The sequence below is a fragment of the Mesoplodon mirus genome (genome assembly GCF_964341445.2).
Source record: "Mesoplodon mirus genome assembly, chromosome: X".
NCBI lineage: Eukaryota > Metazoa > Chordata > Mammalia > Artiodactyla > Ziphiidae > Mesoplodon > Mesoplodon mirus.
This window is the reverse complement of record NC_138981.1, coordinates 96,042,792-96,056,635: the sequence shown is the minus strand read 5'-3', so window position 1 is coordinate 96,056,635 and position 13,844 is coordinate 96,042,792.

The window sequence follows — 13,844 nt, the reverse complement described above, 5'->3', positions numbered from 1 at the left end:
GACAGCATATAGATGGGTCTTGTTTTTGTATCCATTCAGCCACTCTGTGTCTTTTGGTGGGAGCATTTAGTCCATTTACGTTTAAGGTAATTATCGATATGTATGTTCCTATTCCCATTTTCTTAATTGTTTTGGGTTCATTATTGTAGGTCTTTTACTTCTGTTGTGTTTCTTGCCTAGAGAAGTTCCTTTAGCATTTGTTGTAAAGCTGGTTTGGTGGTGCTGAACTCTCTCAGCTTTTGCTTGTCTGTAAACGTTTTAATTTCTCCATCAAATCTGAATGAGATCCTTGCTGGGTAGAGTAATCTTGGTTGCAGGTTTTTCTCCTTCATCACTTTAAGTATGTCCTGCCACTCCCTTCTGGCTTGTAGAGTTTCTGCTGAGAGATCAGCTGTTAACCTGATGGGGATTCCCTTGTGTGTTATTTGTTGTTTTTGCCTTGCTGCTTTTAATATGATTTCTTTGTGTTTAATTTTTGACAGTTTGATTAATATGTGTCTTGGCGTATTTCTCCTTGGATTTATTCTGTATGGGACTCTCTGTGCCTCCTGGACTTGATTAACTATTTCCTTTCCCATATTAGGGAAGTTTTCAACTATAATCTCTTCAAATATTTTCTCAGTCCCTTTCTTTTTCTCTTCTTCTTCTGGAACCCCTATAATTCGAATGTTGGTGCGTTTAATGTTGTCCCAGAGGTCTCTGAGACTGTCCTCTGTTCTTTTCATTCTTTTTTCTTTATTTTGCTCTGCAGCAGTTATTTCCACTATTTTATCTTCCACCTCACTTATCCGTTCTTCTGCCTCAGTTATTCTGCTATTGATCCCATCTAGAGTATTTTTTATTTCATGTATTGTGTTTTTAATCGATGCTTGATTCATCTTTAGTTCTTCTAGGTCCTTGTTAACTGTTTCTTGCATTTTGTCTATTCTATTTCCAAGATTTTGTATCTGGGAAATAGAATCTTGGATCATCTTTACCATCATTATTCTGAATTCTTTTTCAGGTAGAGTGCCTATTACCTCTTCATTTGTTAGGTCTGGTGGGTTTTTATCTTGCTCCTTCTCCTGCTGTGTGTTTTTCTGTCTTCTCATTTTGCTTATGTTACTGTGTTTGGGGTCTCCTTTTTGCAGGCTGCAGGTTCGTAGTTCCTGTTGTTTTTGGTGTCTGTCCCCAGTGGCTAAGGTTGGTTTAGTGGGTTGTGTAGGCTTCCTGGTGGAGGGGACTAGTGCCTGTGTTCTGGTGGATGAGGCTGGATCTTGTCTTTCTGGTGGGCAGGTCCACGTCTGGTGGTGTGTTTTGGGGTGTCTGTGGACTTTTTATGATTTTAGGCCACCTCTCTGCTAATGGGTGGCGTTGTGTTCCTGTCTTGCTAGTTGTTTGGCTTAGGGTGTCCAGCACTGTAGCCTGCTGGTCGTTGAGTGAAGCTGGGTGCTGGTGTTGAGATGGAGATCTCTGGAAGATTTTCGCCGTTTGATATTATGTGGAGCTGGGAGGTCTCTTGTGGACCAGTGTCCTGAAGTTGGCTCTCCCACCTCAGAGGCACAGCACTGACTCCGGGCTCCTCAATTTGGGATGATGTGTTGTCTATTCATGTATTCCACAGATGCAGGGTACATCAAGTTGATTGTGGAGCTTTAATCCGCTGCTTCTGAGGCTGCTGGGAGAGGTTTCCCTTTCTCTTCTTTGTTCTCACAGCTCCTAGGTCTCAGCTTTGGATTTGGCCCCGCCTCTGCGTGTAGGTCGCCGGAGGGCGTCTGTTCTTCGCTCAGATAGGACAGGGTTAAAGGAGCAGCCTCTTCGGGGACTCTGGCTCACTCAGGCCGGGAGGGAGGGAGGGGCACGGAGTGCGGGGCGAGCCTGCAGCGGCAGAGGTCGGCGTGACGTTGCACCAGCCCGAGGCGCGCTGTGCGTTCTCCCAGGGAAGCCGCCCCTGGATCCCGGGACTCCGGCAGTGGCGGGCTGCACAGGCTCCCGGAAGGGCGGTGTGGGCAGTGACCTGCGCTCGCACACAGGCTTCTTGGCGGCGGCAGCAGCAGCCCCAGCGTCCCACGCCTGTCACTGGGCTCCGCGCTTTCAGTCACGACTCGCGCCCGTCCGTGGAGCCCCTTTAAGCAGCGCTGTTAATCCCCTCTCCTCGCGCACCAGGAAACCAAGAGGGAAGAAAAAGTCTCTTGCCTCTTCGGCAGCTCCAGAGTTTTCCCGGACTCCCTCCCGGCTAGCTGTGGCACATTAGCCCCCTTCAGGCTGAGTTCTCGCCACCAGCCCCAGTCCTCTCCCTGCGCTCTGACCGAAGCCCGAGCCTCAGCTTCCAGTGCTGCGTGCCCCGGCGGGCGAGCAGACAAGCCTCTCGGGCTGGTGAGTGCCGCTCGGCACCGATCCTCTGTGTGCGGATCTCTCCGCTTTGCCCTACCCAGGTATGTGGGGAGTTTCTTGCCTTTTGGGATGTCTGGGGTCTTCTGCCAGCGTTCAGTAGGTGTTCTGTAGGAGTTGTTCCACGTGTAGCTGTATTTCTGGTGTATCCGTGGGGAGGAAGGTGATCTCCGCGTCTTACTCTTCCGCCATCTTACCCGGAAGTCTACATTATAGTATTAATGTAATAAAAAATATATATGATCCTATATACAACTATATTAAATATGTTGAAAAATATGTATAGAAACAATACTGGACTGAAATACAGCAAATATTAATGATGGTTGCCTTTAGGTGGAGAGTTATGAGTAACTTAAAAAAATTTTTCTACCATGCCCACAATTACTTTTTTACTAAAAAAAATTTAATTTGATTACAGAATAATTTTTAAAGGCTCTTGAGGACTACTATACAGCAATGAGAATGATCTACAGCTACACGCAACAATATGGATGAATTTCATGAGCATAATGTCAAGCAAAAGGAGCCGGATGCAAACAAGTACATAGTGCATAATTCAATTTATCTAAAGTACAAAATCAAGCAAAACTAATCTATGCTATTAGTAATCAGGATAGTGGTAGCCCTTGGAAGGAGAGCAGATAGTAACTTATGCATCTGGTTCCTTCTGCTCAACATTACATTTGTGAAATTCATTATGTCCGTGTGTATGTGTGTGTACGGTGGAGGGTAGTGACTGAAAAGGGACACAAGGGAGCTTCTGGGATCTGGCAATGTTCTCTTTCATGACCTCAGTTTGTCAAAATTTATCACCCTTGTGAATGTTATACTATAAAAGAAAATAAAAAATAGAATGGATGGATGGGTAGATAGATGGTAGATAGATAGATAGATAGATAGATAGATAGAAAATGTACTGAGTGAAGGCAAATCACCATTTGTGCCCTATCTGAAGGAGAAAGTTATCTTTATAACAAAAAGAAAGCTTTCTTTTGGCCACTAGATGGCGGCATTAGTTGCTTGGAAATCAAATTCCAAGGTGCTCTTCAGCAAATTTTAAGAACCAAATTTTTGGTGTATTGTCTTAGAAGAAGAGAACTTAGAGATTTTATAGTCCAACTTTCTGTAATTTTCCAGATGAAAGAAACAAGGCCATAGAAAGATGATTTGTCCAAGATCACACTGCTGATTAGAAAAAGACCTAGGCCGAAAACCCAGGTTTCTGAGCTATCAGCTTGCTTTTCCACACTGAAAATGCATAGTTTCAGCTCTGGTTCCTTCCTACCATGCTCTGGAATAAGATGTTTATCTAGAAGTGCCTCTCCTTTTATAACTCCAGTAAACAGAAGTCTCAAATGGAATGGAAAATTCATGACTAGAATCGGCAGTACTGACAGGCTGCAGTGTGAAATTTCCTTATGTGAATATTTTAAAACATCATGTGGCCAAGTCTGCCTGAGCTGGCTTCGGTTTCTTCTTCCTTAGATGTGAAGGATAGACCAGACACCCTCTTTGTTTTGTTTTGTTTTTTCTCTCTCTCTTTGGTTCTTTATTTTCCCTCCCTCCCTTCCTTCCTTCCTTCCTTCCTTCCTTCCTTCCTTCCTTCCTGTCTCTTATCTCTGTTTGAAACACAGGAGCCACCAATGCCTCTCAGAGCCAAAAACTCAAAATCAGATGCAATTGTTTTCTTGAACAGACCAGACCTCAGCTCTGTGTCAAGGTTTATTTGTCATTGTTGCAAAGGACTTGCAGGGGAGAGCCCATGTGGCAGATGAAAATATCAAGCTAAGATGAAAGATTTCTGTCCATCTAACCTGGTTCTTTGGAGAGGCTCCTTAATGGATGAGGACATCAACAAGCGGAGGAGGAAGACCATTCGCAGATTTCAAGTTATGCACAGAAATCTTTGATAACCTCTCCTTGAAAGGTGGGCTTCTTGTACAGGGGCCAGATGGACTGAAACAAGGAGGGGTGGATTTGTCCCCCAGGGAACATTTGGCTGTGTCTGGAGACATTTTTGGTTGTCACACTGGGAGGAAGGTGCTACTGGCATCTAGTGGGTGGAGGCCAGGGATGCCACTAAACATCCTGCAATGCACAGGACAGTCCCCACAGCAAAGAATTACCAAGCCCCAATGTCAATAATGCCGAGGCTGAGAAACCCTGCTCTCTGTAAAATTAGATCCCAGTGAAATAATGTGGCACCTTAGAATGTCTTTCTGATTTATTACAGAAGCCAGATACAAAAAACAAAAACAGAAAACCACCAGAGAAACACAAATAAATCAGGTAGTGTCTAACTCCAGGGTGAGGACCTATAGGGAAGTGAGGACCTATAGGGAAGTGAGGACCTATAGAGAAATGATACAGTTCCATTTGGGCTAATCCATATTTTATAATATAATATTGCTTTTTCATTTCTTCTGAAGCCAGAAGCATTCAAGTCAGTTCTTAAAACATTGAGTGCTTGTGTGCACTAGGCAGTCACAGAACTGTTTCACCAAGGGGACTCCCCAAGGTCTAAGTTACAAGGTAAGGGAGTAGCTTGACATTTCCTTCTCTGCTCTCTTTCTAAACAGGTGGCAAAGGCATTTGAATATGAATCTCCTTTGAAAGAACTGCTAAACATTTCCTGGCATTTCCTGTACGACCAAGATCATTCCTGACACCTCCTAAGAAAACATGACTGTCAGCCTGCCCTGCGGCCCACTGAGCCCAGTCTTAGTCCTGCTTATTGTCACCAACAAGCTTAAAGGACACAAGCAGAAAAGCTCATCAGAGGGAAGCCGGGAAGCCTCAGGTTACCGGAACTCCTCTTTTGTTTTTTTGTTTTTTTGGATGTCTGAGAGAAGTGTTCTGGCTTATTTATTTTTCTGGGTAACTAAGGTATAAACAGAAAAGGCATTGTTTCAATTCTTGTGGCTGAAAATCTTTCTAATGTGTATGTCTCTTTTCTAGGAAGTTAGGAAGTAAGAGAACCTGGAGGACAAGGTTGAAGCAGATGTTTTCATGGCCTTAATCATTGTCTTGCTGGTCAGTCACCACTATCCACACCTGAAGACAATAGTTGGAATATTAGAACTTTAGAAGTAGTCCCATCCCTCATTTTACAAATGAGGGAACTGAGTTCCAGAGAGGTAGGTGAACTGTTTAAGATCACAGGGGTCACAGAGCTGAAAAGACTTAGAACCAGCTTCAACGTGAGCATATATTTTCTAAATGTGGGAAGGGAAATAATTTTGCTTAAGTTGAAGGTCGTCGCTAGCATAAATAGAAGGCATAAGTTTCTGTTCTTTGTCTACGTCTTCTGTAAGTACCAGCCAAAACTCTACTGACAAAGTAAAGGACTGAAGCAATTTTGTGAATCATTTGGACAGAAACCCCATTGCATAGCTATAGCCTTTAAATATATGTGGTACGGCTGTAAAGCAATGTGACCAGTTTCCACAAACCACACAAGAAAACTGGGCACACTATTATATATTCATACTGCATGCTCTGGATTTTCCATGAATACAGGGGACAGGAAATCCAGAAATAACCCCCTAACTTGTTTTGGAGCCAATTTCTACCTCTACCTTCAACAAACCTTTTGCAGAAAGCCACTAAGGAGAAGCAAAATGAACTTAGCCATGCCATCACATTTCGTCTTATCTTTTCTCTTGTACATGTTTATTTCATCATCTCCTGGTGCTAATACCAAGGCAAGTGGCAAAATGTTCAAAAGGAATGGGGAATATAAGGAGATGGCCAATGAAAAATAGTCATGGGGTAAAAGACACAAATGACAGAACATTGATTGTGATGCTTACACTTCAAGAGAAAGAGGATTTCTTGGCTTCTCCCACTAATTTTGCCCAATAGCCTTGCTATTCCAGGTGTGGTCAAAGGACCAGCAGCATTGGCATCAACTGAGAGCTTGTTACAAATGAAGAATCTCATACCCCCATGGCATATCTCAAGTTAAACAAGATCCCCAAGTGATTTGTGTGCACATGAAAGTTTGTGAGGCACTGATGTAGAGTATGGTGAGAATAACTCTGGATCAGGACTTGGAAAACCAGATTTTTCTTTCTGCTTCTGCCACTTGCTGGTTTAAAACATTTATCCAAATCACTTCCCCTTTCAGAGCTTCAGTTTTCTCATGGGTACAATGAGGGAATTGAACTAGAAGATCTTTGAGGGTCTTTATGCCTCTAAATTCTAGGATTCTAATTAACAGTGGACACCTGATCTTGGATGCTTCTTTGAAAACACCTCGACTTCCTTCAGATCAGCAAAGTTTACAATCAAAAACCCAAGTGGTAAGACATTGGCTACCTTGGCCATTTCCAACTCCTCCTTTTGGTTTGCACCAACCTCACTGGCCCTTCCAAGGATTCTGAAATGGGAGGGTCATGATTATCACCATTCCCAGTTTTTCAGAATGAGTCCACATGAAGCAACAGGAGAGGGCAGCTGTGCTGATGGTGGGAGGAACCAACATCTGTGGCTGTCCCCCTGGAGCCAGAGAAGGCAGAGGTAAATTCTCAGGATAAAGCTAGCTAGGGACAGATTCAGAAGTTGATCCCAGTCGACCTGGCACTTCCTTCTCACAAAATTACCTAGGAAACACTAATTTTACCCCCAGTATTTATTTTTCTTTTTCTGCTTGCCCATCTCTTGGACCAGGTCAAGTTGCTTCTATCACCACTTAGTGTTTGGCCATGGCCTTATTTTTTTAAATGAGCTAAAATGAGGTGGAAGAGAAGCATCACCACAAAGCCAGGGTCATATTCTATAGGAAGAGAGAGATTTGGGTGGGGGTGTCTTGGGTCCCTCAAACCTCAGCTAACCATCTGCTGACCCTAACTAAGTACTTGTTTCAGTAACAGTTGCTGCATAATAAATCATTCTAAGCTTAGTGGCACACCAACAATTATATTATGCTTATGGATTCTGTGGCTCAGGAATTGGGGCAGAGCGTCGCTGGGAGCCTTGCTTCTTGTGGTGTCAGTTGAGGGCACTCAAGGTACTTGGGTGATGGATGAGATGGCTTTACTTCCATGTCTGGTGCCTTGATGGGAATGGCTGGAAGACTGGATAAACAGAGATTGTTGCCTGTAGTGCCTACATGTGGCTTCTCCAGCATGGCAACCTCAAGGTTATTTAACTTCTTAAGGGGCAATTGACTTCCCTCAGAGAGATTATCCTAAAAGAACCAGGTAAAAGCTGCATGGCTTTTTAGTGACCTAACATCAGAAGTAATATAGTGTCACTTCTGCTGTATTGTATTGGTTGAAGCAGTTACAGGGCCACCTTGACTCAAGGAGGAGTTTCAATGAATTTGTGGCCATTTTGGAAAACCTCTACAGTACTCAGGAGATAGATAGCACTGAGGGAACACTCTTTATTCAGTCCTGAATTGGACCATGTATGCTGCCAAGGACTTCCTTTTCCCATCCTGCATGGGGCTCATACAAGAGGGCAAGCTAAGCAGGATGCTGAGGATGCTCTTTGGTCCTTCTCTCCATGGCCCACACCATATCTTCCATCACTGGATCTTAGAACTGGCCTAAAAGGAGGAAGTAAATGAGGCCATAGGGAAAAGTGTTCTGCCATTCCCTCTCTCTCTCATCACCCCTCTCTTTTTTATAAGACCTAGATGGGCTAAGCCACCTACTCTCTGTCTCCACACCCTGGTCCTGCTCAAATTTCCAAGAGCTAGGGAATGGTGCCTTACTGCACCAGCCCTCTGGGATCAGAAAGAATAAAAAGTGCAAGCTATGCAGAATAGAAGGGCTCCAAGAGAGCCAAAAGAAAGCAAGGGTTTGTTTGCCTTAAGCCAGTTCTATTTATATTTTCTATACTCCACCCTAGCAGGGTGGTCTAATTGTGTGGCTCTGTGGACTCCAGAACTCCATTTTACTCTTGATCCACACCAGAGCTCTTACTCTGGGTGGGAGGAGGGAGTTTCAGTCCCTGACTTCTCTCCCTCCCAAGAGTTACAGTGTATGCCACTTAGCTATTGTTGATCACTTACTCTGTGCCAGCCACTGGCCACTTTACACTCATCCAGTTTAGGCCTCACAACAGCCCTATGAGGTGTATAATATTATCCTTGAGTCATAGGTGAGAAAACCGAAGGCTCAGTTGAGCTGAAATACCTTGTTTTGGCTCGCACTGTTAGTATAAAGCAGAACTTAGACTGGAACCAAGGCAATCTGACCCCAAAGCCTGCAAATAGCAATCTCTCAGTGTTTCTCTTAACTGAGCAACAGGGACAGTAGCAGTTATCATAAAGCTATAAGAACAATATATTTATAGTCAATAAGACTGTTGCTCAGGGACTATGTGCAACTAACATATAAATAACCAATTGTTTCAGAAGGGCTAAGTAACAATAATAATGGTAACTTTTTAAGAAAAGCATACAATGTGCCTGGAACTAGTAAAACATTTTACCTACATTAATTTGTGAATTACAACGTCCTGGGTGGTAGATACTATGTATTATCATATTTTATAATTGAGTAAAAGTAGGCATAGAGAAGGTAAGTAACTTGACCAAAGTCAAACTATAAGTAATTGACATAGCAAAGGTTTAAACACAGGCAGCCTGACCCAAGGGTCTGTGCTCTTAACCATTATGCAATACTGCCTCTCTTGATTGTATTTGTCCAAGAAAGTTGAAATCATAGGTGTTATTAATCTTTCTAGGAAGATGAAGTTATGTAGCCTATCCTAGAGGTGCACAGTATTAGACATCTAACAGCTATTTTGGTTAAGGTCTTGCATCACCCCTGAACAAAGATTTGTTTCTGACTAGCTCAGTAGCAGTGCTTTGCATGTAGTGGATGCTCAATAACCATTTTCATGATGGACTTATTTTATTCAGTCATCCTACTCTAGGAGCTTTAAGATTGTACAAACCAGCAAGCCAAATAGAAACAAATCTTTTTATTTATGCTCAAATTTGTTGAACATCATCAGTGCATGAGGCTGTGTGCTAAGCATTTTGGGGAACATGAGATATGAAATCAGACATCAATAGCTTCCCCAAAGTTTCTGGTTTGGGGTGGATCATTATATATAAAATAGACCTCATCTTACTATTTCTTGTATCTTTGCATCACTACCCTTTTCCTCAGAGAGATTATTTTTCTAAATCTGATTCCTTAATCCTGGAGCTCTTAGGTTGTCATCAGCCTTGTTTCAGACTCCTATCCCCACTACTTCTCTAGGTATGGACCCTCACTTAGAGATGTCTCTCTACTTCACCATATTTCACCCACCATGCCTGGAGAGTTGCAGCTGCCAACCAGCTTATTAGAGAAGTGAGGGCAAAACCCCAATATGGCTGCATCTTGGCTTTTCTTTCATGTGGTCCCTTCAACAAGTGGTGACCCATCAACTTACCACCTCAAGTACAAATACTTCTCTCTGATTTTCCTAGTCTACTCTATATCTGGCTCCACCCTAATCCACTGAACTGTCTCTCCCTGCTCCTATGTAAAGATCTTCTGTCAGGCAGACAGGCCCCAGTCCCAGGAATAATACTACACTCATTATCACCTCCTTGTGTTGATTCACTGAATCCTCCCTTCCTCCTGCCACCACCAGTGCTTGTATCAGCCAAGCTAACACTTAATGGAATTCTTGTAACAGACACCCATTATCTCACGTATCAGTTTTGACTTCTCAACTATATAGTGCTACTTTTGGTTTATAATAAGAAATATATATTTGGTCTTCATCCCTGCTTCTGACACAGAGCTCCTAAGTGAGGAAAATGATAAAGGTGTCTTTTATTATGTTAATGGGGTGACTTTTAGACCCCACCTAAGGATGGGGCTGGTTGCCAGGAGAAAAGGGTTAGAGGGTTGGGACTTTCAGCCCCACTCCCCTGACCTCTGGGGAGGGGAGAGGGGCTGGAGATTAAATCAGTCACCAGTGGCCAATGGTTAAATCAATCATGACTATGTAATAAAGCCTCCATAAAAGTCCAAAATGATGCAGTTCGGAGAGCTTTTGTGTTGGTGAGCATGTAGAGATTTGAGGAAGTGGTGCACTTGGAGAGAGCACAGAAACTCTGTGCCCTTTCCCCATACCTTGCACTATGCATCTCTTTTATATGGATATTCCTGAGCTATATCCTTATATAATAAACTGGTGATCCAGTAAGTAAAATGTTTCTCTGAGTTCTGTGAGCTGCTTTAGCAAATTAATTGAACCTAAGGAGGAGGTCGTTGATACCTCTGATCTAGAGCTGGTTGGTCAAAAGTACAGGTGACTGGGGTGAAGGGATAGTTAGGGAGTTTGGGACTGACATGTACACACTGCTATATTTACAATGGATAACCAACAAGGACCTACTGTATAGAACAGGGAGCTCTGCTCAATATTATGTAACAACCTAAATGGGAAAAGAATTTGAAAAAGCATAGATACATGTATATGTATAACTGAATCACGTTGCTGTGCACCTGAAACTATCACAACATTGTTAATCAACTAGACTCCAATATAAAATAAAAAAGTTTTTTAAAAAAGCACAGCTGACCACCTGGACTTGCTGTTGGCATCTGAAGAGGGGGATGGGGACAGTCTTGCAAGACTGAACCCTTAACCTATGGGATCTGATGCTGTCTCTGGGTAGATAGGTCAGAATTGAATTGAATTGTAGGGCATCCTGCTGGTGTCCAAGAATTGCTTGGTGGTGTGGGAGAACCCTTCCCACACACACACTTTGGAATCGGTGACCAAAACACCCTATTAATTTTCAATACCTCTAAAGTTCATGTCATCCCTCTGTAGTATCCTCTATTCCTTTATTTTGTTGACAGCTTCCACTCTCTTCCTAATCCTAGCTTTCAATTAAAATAACATGGTGTTTTTGTTCAAAACACAGATTTATGGGGTCTAAACATAGACTATCAAAGCAGAATCTCTGGGGGAGGGGGCTCCAGCTGGCTTCACAATTCTCATTTTTAGCAAGTGCTACGGACTAAGTTATGTCCCCTCAACATTCATACAATAATACCCTAACCCCTAATGTGACTGTATTTGGAGACAGAGCTTTTAGAAGGAAATTGAGGTTAATAGAAGTCATAAAATCATAAGAGAGTGATTCTAATCCAATAGGATCGGTGGCTTTATAAAAAGAGGAAGAAAGAGATATCTCCTTCTGCATGCATGCACTAAGGAAAGGTCATGTGAGCCCACAGCAAGAAGGTACCCATTTACAAGCCAGGAAGACAGTTCTCATCAGAAACCTATCATGTTGATCTTGGGCTACCAGCCTCCAGAATTGTGAAAAAACAAAGTTCTGTTTTTTGTTGTTGTTTTTTTTTGTGGTACGCGGGCCTCTCACTGTTGTGGCCTCTCCCGTTGCGGAGCACAGGCTCCGGACGCGCAGGCTCAGCAGCCATGGCTTACGGGCCCAGCCGCTCCGTGGCATGTAGGATCTTCCCGGACTGGGGCACGAGCCCGTGTCCTCTGCATCAGCAGGCAGACTCTCAACCACTGCGCCACCAGGGAAGCCCAAGTTCTGTTATTTAAACCACCCAGTCTATGGTATTTTGTTATGGCAACCCAAGCAGACTAAGAAAGCAAGGTTCTCAGAGGATTCTCATGCAGCCAGTTAGGACCTGCCTCCTTTCACCCTTTTATCCAGAAAACTCCCATTCATCTTTAAAGATTTAGCTTAAGTGCAATCTTCTATGGTATGCCCATCCCTGACAACTCAGACCAATGAAACCTCCTTGGATTAGTGCTGAATTTACCATAGGCCTATGCTCACAATCTTTCTGTATCTGCTTGCTTTGGCCTATGCCCTGGACCAGTGTAAGTTCTAGAATAGCTTATAATTAGTCTTAGGAGCAGCAATCTGGGAGGAAGGGACAGCACCTATCAGGGGACTTGTCTGTGCTGTACTCTTGAGAAAAAGTAAATTATCCTTATTGAAGGGGGCTACCTTTGGCATTACCACTTAAATGTCACTGCTCTTTTCCTGTCTTTGTATCCATCTTGATTCTTCCCTGTCCCTTCTAAAAAAATTCATTCTGTGTCCCATCCCCACAGAGCTTGATCAGTTTGAGGGCAGTAATGATGAGAGTGACTACTCTTGGATTGGTTCTGTCTATAACAACACACAGATGCAAATAGATCAAGCTGTGTTTCTTTCCTTCCTTGGTTTACAAACAAGGATATTCTTGATTATGATCTATTACTTCTTTAGTCCTGTGGTCCTTGTGTGAAATAACACTGGCTGTCACACAGGAGGACTGAAAGAGTCTAGGGCAATATAAACACGAATCAGGTCCAGAAGGATGGAGTAGACATTTTTTTCCCATTAATCCCACTAAGTACTGTTAAAACCCTGGGCATTGTATATAAAACAAGCATGCAAAATTCTAAAAGGTTGAAAAAAGAATGCAGACTGGTTAGGTACCTCAGGACCTGAAGAGCGTTACACTGGTGAATTCCCTGAGTTTTTTTATCTCGTATTTCTCAGACTTGAAGCTGAAGAAGCCAGCAACCCAGAAACACCAATGCATATAGAAAAAAAAAGTGCCCAACAAAAGCTTGCTCTCTCTAGACAAAGGAACAGGAAAGGAACAGCTTAACAAGATAGAAAACATTCATAAACTAATTGTTCTACTCCAGTCAAACACCACTGAAAAAACCATGACTTCATCCCCACTCCCACTAGCAAAGGCCAAGTAGGGAGTACAAACTTTCACCTTGCAAAGCTGTAATGAAAATCCCCTATAGAATAGGTCAAAGTAGAGAGCTCAGAGTTTCATTCCCACCAGGCAGTAGTGAGCCCTCCTTCCACTGTGGTATCAGAGACACCACCTGGAGGACCTGGAATTCCGTGCCCACTAGCAGTAGCAAGGTATCCCTCACATTCTCTACTGGGGTGGTGTCAGAGGAGGCCTAGTGGAGAGTAATGAAACCATGCCTAACATTATGTCAATTGAAGCTGCATGGAGAAGAAGAACTCCCAGCCCCACACAGCAAAAATGAGGAGTGCTTCCCTAACTTGGATGTCAACAGAGGCCAAGTGGGAAACTTGGATTTCTATATCCACTAGTGAGGTGGCACTCTCTCCTTCCCCCACTGGAATGGTGTCAAATAAAGTCAACTTAAACAGAAGGTTTAAATAAGATCCAGAGACTCAGAACATAGTATGAAAATGTCCAGGTTTCAATTGAAAATCACCCATAATGACAAGAACCAGGAATATGTCAAACTGAGTGAAAAAAAGACAATAGATGCCAACACTGAGAAGATAGAGATGTTAGGATTATTTGACAAAGATTTTAAAGCAGCTATTATAGAATCACTCCAAAACATAATTATGAACACTCTCGAATCAAACAATTTTATTAATTTTTATTGGAGTATAGTTGCTTTACAATGTTGCGTTAGCCTCCACTGCACAACAAAATTAATCAGCCATACACCAGATATCCCCTCCCTTTAGG